The 21,109-nt window shown below is 42.0% G+C and overlaps 1 protein-coding gene and 1 pseudogene across 1 annotated transcript in view; one reads left to right on the top strand and one right to left on the bottom strand.

The window, feature by feature from the left end:
* Rnf220 (ring finger protein 220) overlaps positions 1 to 21,109 on the bottom strand; it is a 243,958-nt gene that overhangs the window by 163,566 nt on the left and 59,283 nt on the right. The gene's annotated exons all lie outside the window — the stretch shown is intronic.
* On the top strand, positions 9,101 to 9,215 carry LOC111818934 (annotated as a pseudogene).

The following is a 21,109-nucleotide window of genomic DNA, read 5'->3' on the forward strand; positions in this document are numbered from 1 at the left end:
CACACACACACACACACACACACACACACACACACACACACAAATAAAGACTATCACTGTGCTTCGAAGAAATCAGGTGCCATCGAGAACACTCTTTCAGGTGAAAAAGAGGCTCCCAGATGGCTGAGTGCCACAGTGCTACAGCAGCCTGACAGGTCAGAGTGTCAGTGGTCAGGTGGGGATAGGTTCCACCTTACGGAAAGTGTGACTGTAGTTTATAGTACCTGCACAGAGTGGAGTAATGCTGAGTGCACAAAAATAAACACAGTTTTGGGAGAGCTGCACTGGGAAAGGCGCTTCTAGCTCCAACAAAAAGAGACGGAGGTCACTCAAGATGTAGGAAGGTTTTTGGGTCTCCACTTTTCTCAAGTAGCTAGTAGGCTGAAGAAACTGTTCAATCACACAAGATCCTATTATTTAATGCTCCCTTCAGAAGCACTGAAGGATAATAGATATACATAATGACCACAGACTTCATAGAGAATTTGCACCTATATATGCTATAACTCGACTTTTAACCCTTTCCCCTACCTTCCTTTCAACCCCTCTCCCCCATTGTACTTTGTTTCCATTTTTTCCTTCTTTTCTCACTTTTAAACTTTCCTCTTCTTTCTCAAGGATAATAAAAAAGAAAGGAGTGAATCAAAGACTATGAAGAATAGATTGGAGATTCACTCGTGAGATTCACCCAATCAAAGAACATCCCCACGGCTGATGACGTGAAAACTATGAGTGTTAGAACTGCTATGGACTGCTGATTTCTAAGTCCCTCCTTTTCTTCCTCTTTTTGGATGGAATAATTTCTGGCTGTTGTACATCTGGTACCTATTCTACCACAATGTATGTTAAGAGGGGACACAATGATTTATGTTTTAAGTTCTTAGATCTTTTAGATCAAGAGATCTCTAGATCACAGACTTAAAGCTAATGCCCACAATTGGATAAAATTTGAGGAGTCTTGGGATTGTGGGCAAGTGTACAATATTTATTCCTCTGGTATCATTTGTTTCTTCAAAAAGGAAATCTGCTCTCAGAAGCAGAAATCTCCTGGGGATATAGCTCAGAGGCATGGTGCCTGCCTAGCAAGCACAAGGTCCTGAGTTTGATTCCTGGTAAAAAAAAAAAAAAAAAAAAAAAAAAAAAAAAAAAAAAAAAGACAAAAGAAGCAGAAGTCCATGCCTGTAATCTCAACATGCCTGTAAGTCATGCCTGTAATCTTGGGAGCCTGAGGCAGGAGAATCACTGTGAGCTTGAGGCCAGCCTGGGCTACACAGTGAATCCAGGTCAGCCTAAACTACATAGTGCGATCTTGTATCAAAAAACTCCACAAAACACAAAAACAAAAATAGAAGCAGAAGTCCAGACTGGCATTTTATTTAATTTTACTTTATTTTGTAATGGTGAGAATCAAGTCCAGGGTCTGTGCATGCCAGACAAGTGTTTTACTGACTGAAACATACTCCTAGCACTATTCCTCTGCTACCTCTGTGGAAAATTGTACTTCCATGCTCTTCGACTTCTGGCTCAACAATGTGATTGTTTGGGCCAATGGTGTATCAGTAAATGTACTCTGTAGTTGGCCTTGAAATGCCCTTATGCGGCGGGAGTGAGGTGCTCTCCCAAGGTAGCCGTTCTCTTTTCTGCTTGAGACGCAGAATACACAAGTTTGGCTCAGCCTAGGGTTCAACCTATTGCAAGGACCAGGCATATCTGGCCAAGGAGAGCTTAGAACAGCCCACCTACAGACACATGAAAAATAGACACTGTTATTGTGTGAAGTTGAAATTTATGCCGAGGGAAAAAAAGAGGACTTTAAGAGTACAGAGATCCTCTCACAAGCGAGGGACAGAAAAAAAAGTCAGGGGATGGGTTCTGGTGCAAGCTACCAAGACAAGCTCATTGTTTCTAGAGATTTGGCCTCCTGGATTTTCTAACCTCAAATTTCCTCAATTCAAGATCTTTGGGCTGGCGAGATGGCTCAGTGGTCTAAAGCACCTACTTGGAACAAGCTTGGCAGAGCACAAGGACCACGGTTCAATCCCCCAGCACCACATGCCAGCCAGCCCCGCCCCCTGGTGGGCTGAGCTGGCCACACACACACACACACACACACACTAAATAAATAAATGTTAAAAAAAAAAAGATCTTTGATGTTTAATCTCTATTTTTTTCTATTTTATTTTCCTTCTTCAAGGCATCACATGTTTTATTTTTGAGAGGTCTTGCTGGGCAGTTCAGGATGGCCTTGAACTTGAGGCGATCCTGCTGCCCCTGGCTCCTGAGTGCTAGGATTACAGGTGTGCACCATCATGCTCACCTTCAAATGCTTATTAAATATTTTCTGTGAGCTACGTGAAACTTGTGAAGCTCAATCATAATAACATTTGTGAACCACCACCCAAAGTAAGAAATAGAGTGAAGCCACTCACAGGATGCACTTTTTATGTGTTCCTTCTAGATTTGGGATCTTGGTCTTCTCGGTCCACACATGTAACTACTGTCTCAAATTCCCCCTCAGGTCTTTCTTTTCTTTTCTTTTGTCTTTAGAACAAGGTCTACAGGGTCTACAGGGTCTCACTGCATAGATTGGACTCGTAGTGATCCTCCTGTTTACAGCCTCCCAAGTGCTGGGATTATAGGCGCACACCACCATGCCCAGTCTCAATTGCCATGTCAGTGCTCCCCAGGGGTGGGATCAGCACAGCAGGCCTGAGGATCACACTTCCAGCCCCTGCATCTACCTAAGCAGGTGCTTTAATCTGCTGAGCTATTTGGCGGGGCTTTTTTTTTTTTTTTAAAAAAAAAAAAAAAAAAAAAAAAACCAAAACCCAAACTTCAAAACAGGTAATAGGTAACAGAAGGATACTATGGTTAATACATTGCATATTGTTAACTTTAAATTACTCAGAGTACAAGATATCGACATTCAATTGTCCAAACAATACTAGCACACACCTTTCTTTGTGGGCCAGTGAGATAGCTCAGTGGACTAAGCACCTGCTTTGGCAAGCGCAGGGACCAGGGTTCAATCCCCACTCCCGCCTGGTGCTCCAGCCCTGCCCCAAGATGCGCAGAGCTGGAGACTGAGTCCTAGCATGGTGATGTATGCCTGTAATCCAGGTGCTGGGGAGGCTGAAAACAGGAGGATCACTATAAGTCCCACATGCATAGTAAGACCTTGTACCAAATACATAAAATGAAAAAAAAAAACCCACCCTTTCTTTTCAATAAACTAAGAGAAATTAATTATCTAACTATTATATATATACATATATAATTTTTTTATTTTAATTTTTGCTTTGCCCTTCTTTCTTAGCTTCTTACACTAGGGAGACAATATGATTACATATAGGCATCTGATTTATATCACTTAGGAGTAGGGTCTTGAGCTGCATCTATTTACCTACCAAAATCTCCAGTTTATCCTTCTTTATGGCTGAGTAGTACCCTATTGTATAAAAAGACTACGCTTTTTTTTTCTTTTATCCATTCCACAATTGATGGGCATTTGGGTTGTTTCCAAGATCTAGCTATTACAAATTGTGCTGCTATAAACATGGGTGCACGTATATCACCGTGGTATGATGTTTTTAATTATTCTGGGAAGATGTCCAGAAGGGGAATAGCTGGTTCAAATGGCACCTCTAATCCAAGATTTTATGGAAGTCTCCACAATGATTTCCACACTAGTTGCACCAGTCTGCACTCCCACCAACAGTGGAGAAGGGCTCCTTTTCTCCCCACAACCCCTCTAGTATCTGTTATTGGTTGATTTCTTGATGGTAGTCATTCTTTTGGGGTTAGATGGAATCTCAGTGTTTTTTAAATTTGCCTCTCTCAAACAGGTCCTTATTTTTCTGCATTACTCACCATATACGTACATCTTGATGCAATCTATTGCTTAGTTTTGCTTGTTTTGAGATGTCATAATAGTGTATATCACTGTCACATTCTTCTGTAACTGGCTTCTTCCACTCAACAATACATTTCTAATAGTTCTTTGTGTTGATTCATATGGCTATAGTGCTGTCATTTTCACTGCTTTATGGTCTCCAGTTATATGAATATGCCACAATCTGCTTATATGTCCCCATGTCGGTGGATATTTGGCTTATTTACCTATCTAATTGCCATTATGAACAACACTGCTGGGCAGACTGTTGTACATACATCTCTGAGAATACCAGAACAAGAGTTTCTTTTGGGGATACAGCTAAAGAAGGGACTGCTATATCACAGAATAGAATGCAAGCTAAGGGCATGCAGCCACTTATTTTTAGCTATTTTGCTCACTGCCATTTCTCCAGAACCTAGATCAGTGCTCAGCACAGGGTAGGTGATCTGAGAGCTAATGCAGTGACTACGTGAAGATACTGCAATCGTTTCCCAAGGTGATGATACCGATGTGTATTCTCAGCAGCCTATCAGATTCTGCTCACTACTCTTAAAATCAAACACAAACACTTTACCTGTATCATTTGCTTATGCATTCCACAGTAGGCTCTTTTTTCTCCTTGGTTCTACAGCTCACAGAACTGGGATGGCCAGCCTCTAAATGAACTAGGGCAAGCTAAGCCACAGAGAAGCCTCAGTTTCCTTACTTATAGAATGGGGATAGCAATGTCTTTCTTGAAGAAGATTTAAAACTCATAATGACACCCAGTAAGTGATAAATTTTACAACAAGAAATCTTATTCAATGGATTGGTTAGCTAATCTGAAAAGTCCCATAAAGTCAAATATTATTAAAAAGAGATATACACTTACCTTAAACACTTTATTTTAACTTCAAATATATGGATCCATCCTTCAGTCTTTTGATGTAAGGCCAGGGCATGTGTCTGCGGGTTGCCTTCCCAGATCCTTCTTGCATAAATTACACTCAAGATTGTCTACAATTTTAGTTTTTAGTGGAACCAGAACCTAAAGCAATTAAAGTTATATTTCTAGGTTGTTGTGATAGTTTTCTTCAATCAGTCTTACATTCCTGCAACAGCAATTATTTTAGACACAAGCCTAGTTTTCAACTTCACTTTCATAGAAATGAAACTTTAAATTTTATATTGTTGAGTTTACAAAACATATAATGAAATGAGAGAATAATGGACAAAAACTGCTCCTGGCATAATGAGGCCTAGAAACAAGTAAGGCAGAATCCTGGTGAGCACACAAGTCAGCTGGCGCGAGTAGCAGTGTGTGGCCACACCAGGTAATAGTAAAATCCCCAGTAGTTTGTCTTATCCAGGAGACAGAGAAAGTTGGTTAACCTGTCCAGAAGGAAAGCTGGTTAAGAGAATGACTGCATGAGGATTCTCTTTGTCTCTACCACTGATCTACCTACAGGGCCCCATTCTCTCCTTTGTTGTTCCCACTGAGGGAAATGATCTTCCACTTGGGCCAATAAGGGATGGAGGAAGCTGTGGACCCCACAAGAAACAAACCTACTAAGTTAGAAGAGATTTTAAAATATTTAGGTGATGAAGGGTGGAGTCCTTTTGATTTCTAAACAACTTTTTTTTTTTTTTTATGAATTTGGTACAGGGTCTTGCTACACAGCTCAGACTCATAGTGATCTTCTTGTTTTCAGCCTCCCCAGTGCTGGGATTACAGGTGTGCGCCACCACACCCAAAATCTATTTTTGATCACTGAAAGCTCCTTGTTGCAGATGAACTGACAGGAAGACAGCAGAGGGGAGGAAGGTTCCACTGTTTCACGTGGTCCTCTGATGGGTGCAGTACTACGGAGGGGAAGAAGGCCTGACTTTAATTAGTCAGCCCATCACCCTACTCAACGCCACTGAAACCTAAACAAATCAGGCGGTCCCATATGTCATAAGAATTAAAGGCATGGTTCCCACTTCCTAACGATGCTTTTACAGAAACCGTTCCACTGTAAAACTTTATGATTTGAATCTTTATAGCCGCCAGCAGAGCACATGTTCACTGCCTTAAATTATAACTTAATCACAATAGAAGCTTACTCTCTAGCCCTTTGCTGTTAAGAGAGGAGAGGAAAAAGGCTCACAGAACAAACTGCCTGCTGTTCCTCTGCCACCTGCCTCCTCTGCACTGGATAGATGTTCTGCCTATGGTAGGTCCAGCAAGCAAAGCGATGTGAGCAAACACAGTCAGGAGATCCCACAAGCTAGGATCCTTCAGTGAGTTCTGTTGCCACAAACACAGCTGGGCTGGGACTTGTGACCTAGCGAGGACAGCAAGAGCGTGGCCAAGAGGCAAGACAAGGAGGACTGGTGAGAAAACAAAAGCTGCAGGGAGCTGTTTCTGTAACTCTGCTGGCCAAGTACCTTGTTGCCTCAGTCACTTTGGCTGAGCATCCTCTATGGCTGGAGATTAGATGGACAAGAAGAAGCAAAAGTAAAATCTTCCCGCTCTCTCCTCAGTTCACAGAAGATGTTGAACAGGAAGGTCAGACCCAGGAGGCCCTCATATGCCACACCATGAAAATTTTTATTTAGGCAACAGGGAACAATTCACAATTTTGAGTATGGAGTCAGAAAAATGAGGTTAGTTTTTAGCAAGACTGCATCCACAGAAGACAATATAAATAGTCAAAAATGGAAAGGGTGCTCAGCATTGTTGGTTACAGAGAATGAAAAATGAAAACCACAGTTAATGCTACTTGATACCCTTTAGGACTGCTACAAAAAAGAAAAAGAAAACAACAGTGGTATTGTGAAGAAATTGAAGTCCTCATATGTAAGTGGTAGGAATGCAGTCTACGCAAATTAGCTTGGCAGCTCCTCAATGTTAAGCAGAGTTACCATACAGCCCAATAATTTCATTTTAGGGATACTCAAGAGAACTGATAATATATGTCTACACACAAACTTGTACATTAATGTTCATAGCACCATTATTCATGATAGCTGAAAAGTTGAAACAACTCAAACATCTATCAACTGATGAATAAATGAAATGTGATATCATTGTTCAGTAGAATAGTATTCAGCCATAAAAGGAACAAAACACTGAGACATGCTACAATGTGATAAGACTTGAAAATATTGTGAAGTGAAAAAAGCCAGACATAATAGGCCACATGTTGTAGAATTCCATTTCTACAATAGGTAAATCCAGGGACAGGGGTTGCCAAGAGATGGGGAAAAGGGGAAAATTGGGAAGTACAGGGTTGACTTTGGGGGTGATAGAAATGTTCTGGAATTAGAGTTGTGGTGGTTGTACAACCACTGGGAAATACTAAAAAACTCATGTGCCCAGTGCAAAATGATTACAATGGTTAATTGTGTGTGAGTTTTGTCAATTAGTTTTTTTTTGTAAAGAACCATGATAAAAAGAGGGAGAGGGCTGATGAGAGAGCTCAGCAGTCTAAAGCACCTGCTTAGGCAAGTGCATGGACCATGGTTCAATCCTCAGCACCACATGCCACACAGCCCCACCCCTAAGGCGGGCTGAGCTGGTCACAGGAAAAAAAAAATGAGGGAGCCTGGCATAGAAAGCTACTGAATTGATCCAGATGAGCTATGATAACAACGAAAAGGGAAATCCTGCAAGGACCAGTGAATGCCTGAACTAGGGTAAACCTATGGGGATAATCAAGGGAAGACAGATCCCCATAGAGTTAAGGGAAGAAAACAGACCTCAGTGTTCATTGTGGGTGACTAGATGTGATCATTAATTCAAGTAGGGAATGGAAGATGAAAAGTTGTTTGAAAGGAAAAGAGGATTAGTATTTATCCTCTTTATAGGGTTTTCACCTATTACTATATTTCAACCTTTGCAGGATCTTTACTCATTTATGCAACAGATATTTAATGAATGAATGTCTACTATAAGCCTGGTGGAAATGTCAAGTAGGCAGTTGGGTACACATGTTTTGGAGTTTGGTAGCATTCTAAGGCTGGACATAGACAATTAGGGATTCACAATATGGAATGGACAGGATTGTTTAGGGGCAATGTGTAGAGAAATAATGAAGGCTGTAGACAATTCTTGAGGCTCAAAAGAGAGTCCCTCAAAGAAACTAAGAAAAAGTAGTAAAGGGAGAAAATTCAGAATTCAAAGAAACACAGAGTTTAAAAGGGTAGGAAGGCAATAATGTCAGAAATACTGAAGAGAGGTCTGATAAAGATAGCCAAAAGGTCTTCATTTGATCAGATTACTACAGCGCTGGACAGCTGGCCTCAGGCTGCATGGTGGAGGCCAACCCTGGACTCCACTGGGGTGGAGAATGAATGGGAGATAAGGACATGGATGAGCATTCTGTCAGCAGATATTTATTGAATGTCTGCTATGTGTCAGGTCATGATGGAGAAGAAAACCTTCTAGAAGGGTCTGGAAACATAGCAGTAGGAATGAAAAAATTGGACAGTAGACAGCAGGATGGAAGCCCTGGTGGGGAAGGAGTGGGGATGAGAGAGCTGGAGGACAGCATGACATGCTACAAAGTGAGGGAGGCTCGAGGTCCATGTGATAGGACTGTGTATTGTCATGGGACTCGGTGGTGAGGGCAGGGGTCACAAAGCCTCAGAAGTGAGTAGTCTGAGGACCTGTACAGCTAAGGTGCTGGCTCATTCCATCCAATGAGGAATATGGAGGAGAATAGAGAGTGTCAGAGAATAGACAAAAGAAAGAAGAAAGAACACATAACTGAGCAGCGAAAGAGCAAGAGCCTCAAAGGCAGGACTTGTGTTTATCTGTGTTTTTCCTTTTCTTGAAAATAAACAAACTTGTACATTCTACTGTCAGTTGCCTTGCAGACACTTCATGAATAAATGTTGTCAGTCCCCTCAAGAGCATCTCAAACCTGGACTGTCTTAAACTGAACTCTCATATCCCCTCTCAAACCTGGTTCTCTTTCAGTGTTACCGGTCTCAGTGTTACCAGTCTCAGTGACTACCCTGTTGGGCATACCAAAAGCTTAGGAGGCATTATTGCCGTCTTCTCTCCATCACTCTTGATATCTGAGCCTTCAGATCTTGCCATGTGTCCACACTGCTCTGCCTCTGTGCCTCTGACCAAAGCACTGTCATCTCGTCTGTGATATCTGCCTCCTAACTCACCAGAGCCTCTGCTCTTAGCTCTATCCAACTTCGCAGCCAGAACAAGAATTTCAAAATGGAAATCTCTAGAATGGGCACTGTTGATTGGTGTCCAGAATTGATCAATGTGGAAACACAGGTCATGTTTCCATCACAGTAAATATTTACAGTGGTGACAGTGAGGCCTATAATATTTTGGAAAAAAAAAATGGAAATCTCATCAAGGTCTGTTCCCTTCGCCTACATCTTTAGGCCCCTTATGGTCCTTCAGTGTTGTAAGAGTAATGACTGCACTCTCTGTGGTCAGATTCCCACTCAGCCTCACCCGAGCCATACTTTCATTATTATGCCCAACCACCTTTTTCATCCTGGTCCTGAGCCTTGACACCCACATTTCCCTAAGAGTAAAGTTGAGCATCATTTTGTAGATTTAATGTACTTATGGCCATTTAATTTTTTTATGGCTTCGAGACCTTTCCATTTTAGAAGATTTAGGATTAGAAAAAAATTATCGTGATTATAGAAGAAAAAGGTCTCCAGTGAGATAGGGCCTTTGCTGATGCTTCTACCTAGTACATTTTTTCTCCCTTTGCCTAATGAAATTCCTATTCATCCTCATCAGCTCAACTTTCCTAAAATTCCTGTTGGAATTTTCCCATAATATCAGGCTCTCATTACATAATCTGCATGATTCTTTATAGTGCCCACTGCAATGCAATTATATATTTGTTTGAAATGTATTTGATTAATACCTGTTTCTACAAGGATGGGTTGTGCCTGGACACAGTAGTGACTTTGCAAATTTTTATTTATTTATTTGGTACAAGGTTTTGTTACGCAGCTCAGACTGATAGTGATCCTCCTGGCTCTGCCTCCCAAGCTCTGGGATTACAGGTGTGCACCACCACGCCTGGTTTTGTGGCTGGCAAAGTGCGCCAGGGGTTCTGGGGCCAGCATGGCATAAGGTACTGGGGATTGAACTCTGGTCCTTGAGCTTGCCAGGCAGACGCTTAGACCGCTGAGCTATCTCCCTGGTCCTATACATGTTTATTGATTGAATGATATTCATAAACCTGCTCAGGGTTTTTAAGTAGCAGATCTGGGATTGTCTCAAGAGAGGACGTCTTAGGTGGGAGGATTTGAAAAATGGGCTCCAAGTTCTCTCCCATTTGCAAGATTTTGGAGCTTTCTAGGTGAACTCCCGATATACTTCTCTTTCTCCATCCTTCCCGCTGGCCTGCTTGGCCTTATCAACAGCTGCCATTGGTACCATAAAGAATTAAAGATCTTAAGGATTGGAAGGAATTATTGCCTTCAAATACTGGAAATTTTCCTTTATCAGATGATTGAAAGAAATCCCTTATCAGCCTTAATAACTGGTCATTCACTCTCTACTTAACCACATTTAATAATAGAGTTCATTTTCCATAGGATTCCTTCTGATTTTCCTAATCTTCTATAATGTTTAAGCACATTTTCATATGACTACTGATCATTTGTATTTATTCCTAAAACTTGTGCCTATATTCCTGACTTCTTCTCTGTTAACTTTTTAAAACTTATTTATAAATTTGTAGATTAAGGAAATGAACACTTTGTCATACTATGTGGTAAATGTTTTCCAGTTCATTGTTCTTTTATATTATCTTTGAAATATAAACAATTCTATATGGAATAAAGCTTTTAAAAATAAAAAAATACATAATGAGAAATAAATCTTCCTTCTACTCTTGTTCTCCAGCTCAAGTTTCCCCCAACCAAAGGCAAGTGTTATTAATAATCTTTGTGTATCTTTCTAAGCTTGTCTGAGCAGTGACAATGCAAATGTATCTCTGGTTTTCTTCCCCTAACACACACAAAATGTAACACCATTTTGTTTCAGCATCCGGCCTTTTCTCTAACAATACAAGATATACTGAGACCTTCCTATATCAGAACTTAAAGAGCCAATAAATATTGCCAATTGCCTTGTATAGAGGTTGAACCAATCTGCATTCCCATGAGCAGAATCTGTGGAAGTCTCTTTCCACAGCCTTCACCAGTACAACGTTAAAAAACCTTTTGAGTCAGTTCCTAACATCCTATGGACAAATAAAGTGTACACATTTCTCCAAGAGTAAGTTGAGCATCATATCATATATTGAATGTGCTTATGGCTATTTAAATTTCTTATGGCTTCTAGATTTTTCCATTGTAGAAGAATTAGGATTAAGAGGGATTATTGTGATTATGAGAAAGAACCTTTAGTTAATCTAGATGTAGTAGCCTGCTTCTCCACTGGTGTAGCAGTGGGAGGTTTGAGCTTTATTTTTATCAGCCATGCATCTGTGCCTCAGGATGTACTAAGGTAGCACAGGAAGAATACAGGCTTTAATGTCATGCAGACTTAAATTGGAATGCCATCTTCCTTTTTTGCTCCTTCTTTTCATATTAACTTATTGAAGTTTTACTATGTGTCAGACCCAGTGCAGAAGGATGCTAAAGCTTCAAAAGTTAGGAAAACACCCCCACAGTTCTTGCCATCCGGAAGCTCTCAGTTTAACGCAGGAGCTGGGCCCATAAACCAGTAAGTGCCATGTAAAATAGATAACAATAATGATGATATGGATGCTGATGAGATACTGATAATAGCTGGCACCTCTGTGGGTGATGGATTGGGAAATGATGAGAGCGGAGACAAGGAGAGCAGCTAGCAGACTGTAACAACAATCCTGGCAAGCAGTTCAATGTGAATGAAGAAGAGGAAGCAGATTCTAGATATAATGAGGCAAAAGAAGAAAGACAGTGGTTTTGGTAAGAACAGTGAATGAGGATATTGCATGGGGTTGAATCTACAACTCAGAAGCAAAGAAATCTGCTTTTTCTTTGATATGACAGCTTGTTGTTCCCGAGTCACCCATCCCTTCAGTCCCCCACCTCCATCTCGCCTGGCCCAGTGATGTGCCTTGCCCATACGACTTGCTTTGTCTTCCAAGTAGAATAGAGTAATTTTTCTACTCCTTGACTTTGGACTTGGCTAGTGACTTCCTTTGACCAACAGAATGTTAGAAAACACAATTCAAGTAGTGGCTTGAAATGTGCATGCAAAGTTGGCCTTGGTCTCTCCAGCTCCTGCCTTTCACCAAGAGAAGAATACGCTTCCAGTAACTGCTGGTTTAAGAACAATAAAGGACATGTGGGGCAGACCTGGACCCAACCCACAGCTGGGAGCAGCCACTGGAGTCCAGCCTACATTAGATGCATCTCAGTGGATCCACATATTTGTGCATTCAAGAAATAATACTGACCACATAATTAGGAGTTTTATTTTGTTGTTTTGATTTTGGTAGTATTTGGGATTGAACCTAGGGTCTTCACAGGGGGCTATATCCTCAGTCCTTTTATTTGTATTTTTTTAAAATATTAATTTTTACTCTTTGAATATACAAGTCTGAACTACATAGTTCAGACTTGTAGTTATCACCCTGTCTCAGCCTCCCCAGAACAGGGATTACAGGTGTATGCCACCATGCTTGATTTTGGTGGATGGCCAGGCCTGCCCAGGGTTCCAGGGCTAGCATGGCATGCTGGTACTGGGGATCAAACTCAGGTCCTTGCACTTGCCAGGCAGGCACTTAGACCTCTGGGCTGTCTCCCTAGTCCCTTTGGTACTTTTAAACATTTTCTTTTGAAACAGGATCTCACTGAACATCTAAATTGCTCAGGCTGGGCTTGAATTTGCAGTCCTCCTACCTCAATCTTCTAGTGTTGTGAGATTACAGATCTGTAGCACCAAGCCTGGCTGGTGCTCGGTCTTGAGTAGGTTTGTTAAACAATTTATTGTGCTGAGAACTGCTGGTGCAGGTCTCCAGCAGAATTCTCCTCCTCCAGAGTAAAGGCCACTACTTTCTTCAGCTGTGCGTCAGACACCTTCTCTGCTCACATTTCTGCCTTTTGCAAGCTATCCAAACCAGAGCCAATTAGGAGACACCTTCACAAAGGGTCCTCAGATTAGGACTCTACACAACTGTGACCCTCCCCCTCTACCACCCAACTCTGCCTCCATTCCAGAGGCAGCCATACTGCAAAAGAAGAAGTAATCTGTCACTGGGGCCTTGGGTGAAAGTGACTTTAAAATTGAAAGACTCAAAAACAAACAAATAAACAAAACAAGACAAAATAAAAAAAACAATTGAGAGACTCAGTAAAATTCAAGCTTCATAAGTGAATCCGAAGAAAGTGGTCCTTTTAGCTTCAGGTGAATTCTGGAAATTCAACGTTTTGTAAACTATAAAAGAAAGCTAGGAGACAACTAAAATGTCAATATGGAAACCAGTCATACACCAATTGTCTATAAACTATACCAGCCAGGCATGGTAGCTCCTGTCCCTACGACCAGTACTGACAGAGGTTGAGGATCATGACTTCAAGTTCTACCTGGACAATTAAGTGAGACTCTGTCTCAAATTAGTTTTTTTTTTTTTTTTTAAATCTTTTATTTATTTGTACAGGGTCTCCCTAAGCAGCTCGGACTTGTAGTGCTCCTCCTGTCTCAGCCTCTCCAGTGCTGGGATTACAGGTGTGTGCTACCACGCTTGGTTTCGGTGGCAAGCACAGCATACCCAGGTTCCAGATCCAGCATGGTATGCAGTACCAAGGAACGAACCTGGGTCTTTGCACTTGCCAGATAAGTGCTTAGAACGCTGAGCTATCTCCCTAGCTCTGTCTCAAATTAAAAAGACTGAGGTCACAGCTCAGTGGAACCCAGAGAAGCCCTGGGTTGGATCACTAGTATCACTAAAAAAGATGTTATTTATTTACATCTGAAACCATGTGAGGCTAGGAGATAAAGGCAGGATACGGGGCTGATCCATGTGTTGTGGCACTGAGGTTTGGCATACACAACTTGGAAGGCCCTCTCCAAAAAGAAAAGAAAAAACAAATTACAAATAAAAAATTAGTTTCAAAGTGAGTATTTATTGGAATGACAAAGGATATCATAACTTACAAAATTCTAGAAGTTGAGGAAAACCATGAACACCACAATAACTTTTTAATAACATAACTGTCAAAACTGATACACTGCTAAGTGCTGCTGCAGTTTTGGGGCACAGACTTTTTGACCCTTGATAGGAACAACAATTTTGAAGTTTTATTTCTATAAAGAAAATAGGAAGATAATTCAGTCTTTCTTTTACCATTGTTGACCAAAATGTATTTACTAGTGATAGTTCAGAGAAGTGTATTTTACCCTCAACAGTGCGTATCACTATAAATTTTTAAGACTATTGTGAAATTTGTGAAAACTTTTACCAAGTTTCTTTCACGCAGGGAATGCAAGATTCTAGAACATTTTAAGCTTTTCCTGACTTCTCAATTTTTTGACATTCATTTACCAGTTTATTATCGCTGTCCTTGTCATAGTGGCATATTATGAGTTTTATGTTATCTGTGGCAACATCAATATTTTAGAAATGTGTGAAATATATAATTGTACCTAAGAATGTGTTTATTACTATGAGTACTGCTACAGGTTTATGCCCTATAAACACAGGAATTTAAAAATTCTATCTCATTTGATTTCTTTAAAGAATAAATATACAATGCACACACATTTATGATTGTGTACACTGCATGTTGTGGCTTTATCTAGATGTCTCCCCAGAGCCTCATGTGGTAATAGGTGGGGCTTTCCAGAGGTGGTTGGATCTAGGATGTGTGATGCTGGAATTAATTTAAGGATGCAATGCTGGGATGAATGGTTTGATGTTAGTATTAAGGGTGTCCCACTCAGGTGTGAATGCTACCTGAGCCTGGATAGAATATAAAGGACAAACAGAGGGTTGCTGCTGTTGCTTGCTGCTTGTTACTTCATTGCTGGCAGCCTTCTGCCTGCCATGAACTGTTTCTCCTCTGTGATGCCCCTCAGCCAAGCCACCCTGCCTCGGAAACATGATTATGGGCTGAAACCTATACAAACTGTGAGCCAAAATAGGCCTTTGAGGCCAGGGAGATAGCTCAGCAGCTTAAGACCCTGCCTGGCAAGTGCAAGGTCCTAAATTCAATCCCTGGTACTACAAAAAAACCCAAACCAAAACAACAACAACAACAAAATAAGCTTTTATTCCATTAACTTTGTGTGTTATGCACTGTATAGTACCAATGAGAAAAGATACTAAGACACTGCATAAGAAGTACATCTCTGATAGATGACAGGTTTCATTTTGGTCAGGTATCAGTAAGAGCTAAAATTTCCACTAACAATTCTATATGTGTGGTAACTAATTTCTAAATCCACATAGTTTAAGCCTTGGTCCTCTTCTACTGCAGAATGCGATGGGACACATTCCTGTCCCCTATAAGCTGTGCCTATGTGCCTCATGTCCTGACAGTCTGAGCTGGCATAGTGGGCAGCCGCAGCTCTCCTGAGGACCATGTCTGTACCAGGACAGCCAGCAGTAAGTTAGCTCTACTCAGAAGAGACTGAGCCACAACATGAGATCCTACTAAATCCAAATAAATTAAATATATTCACAACTCAACTTCCCCTGAAGCAGATTCCCAAATCGCTCATGGCCATTGCAAAGCCACATGCTTGCTGAGCATGCGCCAGATCTTCAGTTCAAGCCCCAGCATTACAGAAAATAAAAGCTAACACTCCTCCCAGGCTCTTGACAAGCGTCCATTCATACAAGGGACCTTTAGTGTTCTTCCTGCAGTGCATATATTACAAGGGATCCTTAAACTTAAATTTCATTATCTTTTTTTGCAGAAACGGGGATTAAACTCAGGCCCTTGTGCTTGCCAGGGAAGTGCTTATTCCACTGAGCCATCTCCGCGGCCCCTCATTATCTTTATAGAAACTACTTCTAGGTGGATAAAATTCCCAGCTTTATCTTTTTCTTGGCTTAAGCATTGTCTGTAGACAGCATTACTTGTTTTGCTTCTAATTAGACAAATATTTATTGAATACTGACTAGATACCAGGCACAAGTGACAGCACTAAGAGGAATACAGCCCTGGCCTTTTAAGCTTACACTTTATCTAAAAGATAGACAATTGGGCCAGGGAGATAGCTTGGTGGTCTAAGTGCCTGCCTGGCAAGTGCAAGGACCCAGTTTTGACTCCTGGTAACGCATGTCATACCAACCCTGCGCCGAGCCAGCTGCTGAAACAGGGCTTGATGGCTCACGCCATCCCAGTGCTGGGGAAGGCTGACACAGGAGGATCACTATGAGTCTGAGCTGTGTAGTAAGACCCTGTACCAAATAAATAAATAAAAATATTAAGATAAATAAATAAAAATATTTTTAAAAAATGTATTTAGTACAGGGTCTATAGGGTCTCACTACACAGATCAGACTCATAATGATCCTCCTATTTTCAGCCTCCCAAGCACTGGGATTACAGGCGTGCGCCACCATGCCCAGTCTTAATCGCCATCTCGGCGCACCCCGGGGACAGGGCCAGCACTGCACATCAGGGATCAAAGCCTGGTCCCTGTGTTAAAAAATAATTTTAAATGACAGACATCAAATAAAGAGCTACACATTAGATGAAAGTCAGAGGAGGGTTTCTATTTAGGGTTATTCCTGTTAAGCCCAAAACAAAGCAATTTGCTACCATGAGAGGGGAGGTTAGGAGTGCACGGAGCCACCCACCAGGGGAGGACCCTCAGGAGAAGGTCACCTCTGAGCTGGGTTCTTCTGGGGCTCAGCATCCAGCTGCTGTCTTCCACATCTGCTCCCGCCTGCCTCTGGCTTGTTAGACCTAGCAGTTCTGGGTGTGTGAGGCCGGAGCAATCTTGCTGAGCAGGGCTTCTTTAGCTGGAGAACCCAGAACCTGACACCTAGTAAATGATGCCCTCAGCGTTGGTCCAAGGAGGCTGAAGAAGGACCCTAAAGAAGCAGTCCAGCTACTTCTCACCCCAACTAAAAACTGAGAAACATGAGTTCCCTCCAGGCCATACCTGGGATGGTGTGATCTCCCACTATACTGCCCTTCTCTCCTGCCCTGTACAAAGCCAGCCTACTGACATATCTGGAATCCTTCTTCATCTAAACATCTTGAAGAAGTTGCCTATGTTCATTTTCTCTACTTCTCATTTCCAATTTACTACTAATCCATAGAGGTCTAGCTTCTGCCACTCAAACTGTGGGCCAAGTAGATTGGATGGTCTGACTGCCGTGCCTATGCCCTCTGCCTACTACTTCGCTGACCACCAGACTTCCCAAGCCAGTTCTTGCATTCATGTATTGAGGGCTTTCCCTGACAGCCGGAGTCTGCTTTGTTGCCCAAGCAATGCACTAGAAATGCCAGTAAATCCATGCCCTCTGAAGGCAGTCCTCAGCCAGTGACCTGAAAGTTCAGTACATAAATACCCCAGCTCCTTCAGCACTTGAGAGGGACAATGTGAAGCCAACATTGGCCACTGACTTCCAGCTCTCCCAGTGCAATGACGCTTAGTCTGTGCACAGTGCTGCAGGCTGAACCCACCCTCTATTGGCTGCTCTTCTCCTCCATTCACCCCCCAGCTCCAACACACACCTCAATGTTCTTTTATCTTCCAAATCAACTATTTCTGGTCTCAATCTGCTGCTAGAAAAACCCAAATCAAAGCATCAGATCATCAATGACTTGTTTTGGTCCTAACTATACAATCAATTAATGAATATGCATTGAGTCGATACTAGGCAGTGGCAGAGGTGCTGCCTAATCGTACTTTGCCCTTGTTGCATTTGATAATGGTGAACTCTTCTTCAGAAATTTCCCCACTCAGACCCAGGCTTCTTCACATGCAGCTGTCCCTTTTTTCACCAGCAGCTGTCACTCCATACCCCTTACACAGTGGTGTGGAGTTTTCAGCTCAGTTATTGCTTCTCCCATCCTGTGTGCCCTTCATTGGGGATGTGAGCTATTAGCATGGAATTCCACTTGTTGAGGATTTTCAAGAATCTTTATCTAACTTTATGTTGTCTCATGAGTTTCAGATTTTGTTTCTTAAAACAGATTTTGTTTCTGTAGTCCAGGCTACATACTCACTATGTAGCCCAGGCTGGCCTCACACTCACTGTAATCCTTCTGCCTCAGCCTCCTGAGTGCTGCTGCTGCTGTGTTTTATTGGGTGCGGGGGCTTAAAGCAGGGTCTCACTATGTAGTGCAGACTGGCCTTGAACTTGCTTATGTAGCCCAGACTGGCCTCAAACTTACAATGACCCTCCTGCTTCAGCCTCTAGAGTGCTGGGATTACAAGTGTGCACTACCATGTCTGCCTTTGTGTCCAGTCACCTATTGGGCATTTCTACCACCGATCTAAAAATCACCTCAAAGTCAATATATCCCAGGTTGGTCAAGAGAGTAGTAAAGAGCAATCTTTTTTTGATTAGGACTGAACTCAAGGCCTCACTAATAGACAAGTGTTCTACCACTGAGCTACATCCCTACCCCCAGGAAATGGCAGTTAAGAGTGACAGATCAAAAAGTCTAGGCCTCCTGGGAAGGGAACTGGTTCTGAGAGGAGGCTGACAGGTTGGGAAGGAATGGATTCATCAAGGGCAGCACAGTGTTACTCAACAGAGGAACACATCCTCAGGGCACTAGGAAGCGGCATGGGCCTCTGAGACATTTTTTCAGAAAGAAGTTGGAATTTCTTAAAAAGCATCAAAATAATTACCATGGGAACAGCCAGAACTTTATTTATGTTCTCTACACTTGCTTTAAAATTAGTATATTATCTTTATTTTAAGTTATGCAAGGGAACATTGTCTTTTTTGGTGCTTAGAGAGCGAAGAGGCTAGGAGTTGGTGAAATTAAAGCACTGCCAGAACAGCAGGGCAGAGCAGAAGTTGTTGTTTTACCGGGCCTTGTCTATGTGACCTCCTGGGCCAAGGACACTTTGCATTTCCATTTAACACATTCTAGCCTGTGGCTGCAACACCCAGAGTTCTCTCAAACCCTCACATACTTGTGCCAGTTGAGCACAAGCCACTGAGACTGTCCCCAAGTCTACGTGTTTCCATCATAGTAATAGCTGTGTTTACACAGTTGAATTAAATATGGTGTCAACCAATGATGCAAAAGAGGATTGTTCCTCGGAGCACTAAATACAATGCTTTGGGAAGATTTAATAAAGGTAAATGCTATTTTATAATGTTTAATTGGAGTAGGTGGGACACCTGGAAACCAGTTAACATTTATTGAACATTTGCTATGTGCCAGACACTAGACTATGCTTTACATAAAATACCTATTTAATCCTCACAGTAAGTTTCAGTTGTGGGGTACAGAGGAAACTGAAGCCCAAAGAAGCTAAGCAACTTGCCCACATTAGGAAACAGTGCAATCAGGATTTGAACCCCAATAGTCTAGATGGAGAGCTGTGCTATTACGCTATCATGTAGAAAACCTGAAAATAATACTAACAATGGTGTCTGTGCTAGGTTATTTCACAAGAGTGTGTAAGTTTCTTGTTCTAGTTTAAAGATGCTGAGCTGAAATTCATAGATGATTGTATTTAGTCAAGAATAAAAAGCCGCAGCCTTTAGGGAAGGTCCTGGTGCTCTACCCAAAGCTTAGCAAGCAATTATGCACTTACATGTTCAAAGTTGGAATAAAATCTTGAGTATATATGCAGAAGTTTTTATGATTTCCTACTTTCACTGACTTTGACTAACCAACCTAGTAGCAATGCTAAGCAAGACTTCTCTACTTTAGAATTTAAAATGTCAGAGATGGAAGAGCCATGGATGAAGAATCAGTTCTTTCCAAGATGTAATCTGAATAGAACACTCCCTTGCTTAAAAACCTTTGATTTCCATCATGTTATGGTTCAGATTAAAAATGTTTCCCAAAAGGCTTGTATAGTTAGAGATGGGGCTTCTGGAAGGTGATTGGATTGTGGGGGCTCTAAACTCATCATAGGATTGATCTACTGATGAATCCATAGCTGAAGATGCTGTTGGGAGGTGAGGACTGGCTGGAGGAGGTAGTGACTGGAGGGTATCTTAGAGGGGACTGTTCTGATCCCCAGCCCTTCCTCTGCTCTCCTGTCCTCCTCCAACCCCCTTCCCAGGAGACAGACATTAAGCAGCCTTCTTCCACTATGCTCCTCCACTCTGGTGCTTCTGCCTTGAAGCCAGCAAACCATGCAATGAAACTTCTGAAACTGTGACCCAAAGTCAATCTCCCCCCCTGCTTTTGGGCTCTGGATGCCAGGTATTTCGCCCTAGAAATTGAAAGTTGACTAACACACCACAGACTCCAATCCCAGCCAGGAGGAAATCCAAGGTAGGATCCTGCCTACCTTTACAATCTGACTATGAAGGAATGAGTCCTGTTGTACCTATTTCTGGTCATTTAACAATTATTTCAGGTCCATTTGTGTTTCTGTGTCTTTGTGTTTGTCATTTTCTTTGCCTGTTACTCTCTTTACCTTCTTCTCCAACTGGAGAGATTGTACTCATCATTTTTCTTCATTTATTCAGTAAACAGTTCCTGGCACCTATTTGTATGGAGATCTTTACTGAATTTTGTCTTTATTGAATCTTGTAACCTTATTGAAAAGTGTTGCTAAACTATTCTTCCAAAGCATTTAATCACACAATATACAGTTATATATCTGTTTTTGTGTTCATTTGTTTAGTGTTTGATGGAGGAGGAGGGGAACAGAGGAAGAAGGAGGGGTGGGCACAGGTGGCTGTGGGAGCACATGTTCCTGAAGGGTAAGGAAAACAATCAGGGAGACTGAGAAACTCACTATGAGCTGAGATCTGAGGGATAAATAGGCTCGCCTGGTTAAAATGGGTTGCAGGGTAATGGGTAGTGAGAGTGTAGGGGTTGAAGGTCATCTGTAGCAGGCACCATGATGCTGAGTCTGCAGGAGCAGAGACATGCTTGAGAAACTTAAGAAGGTCAATGTGGCAGGGTGCAGAGCATGTGTGCCAGGGAGATGGGCAGGGAAGGAGGGTGAAGGGAGGGAGGAAGGGAAGGAAGGAGAGAGAGAGAGAGAGAGAGAGAGAGAGAGAGAGACAGAGACAGAGACAGAGAGACAGAGACAGAGACAGACAGAGACAGACAGAGAGAGAGACAGACAGACAGAGAGAGAGACAGAGA

Source organism: Octodon degus, unplaced genomic scaffold, assembly GCF_000260255.1.
Source record: "Octodon degus isolate 3935 unplaced genomic scaffold, OctDeg1.0 scaffold00107, whole genome shotgun sequence".
Lineage (NCBI taxonomy): Eukaryota > Metazoa > Chordata > Mammalia > Rodentia > Octodontidae > Octodon > Octodon degus.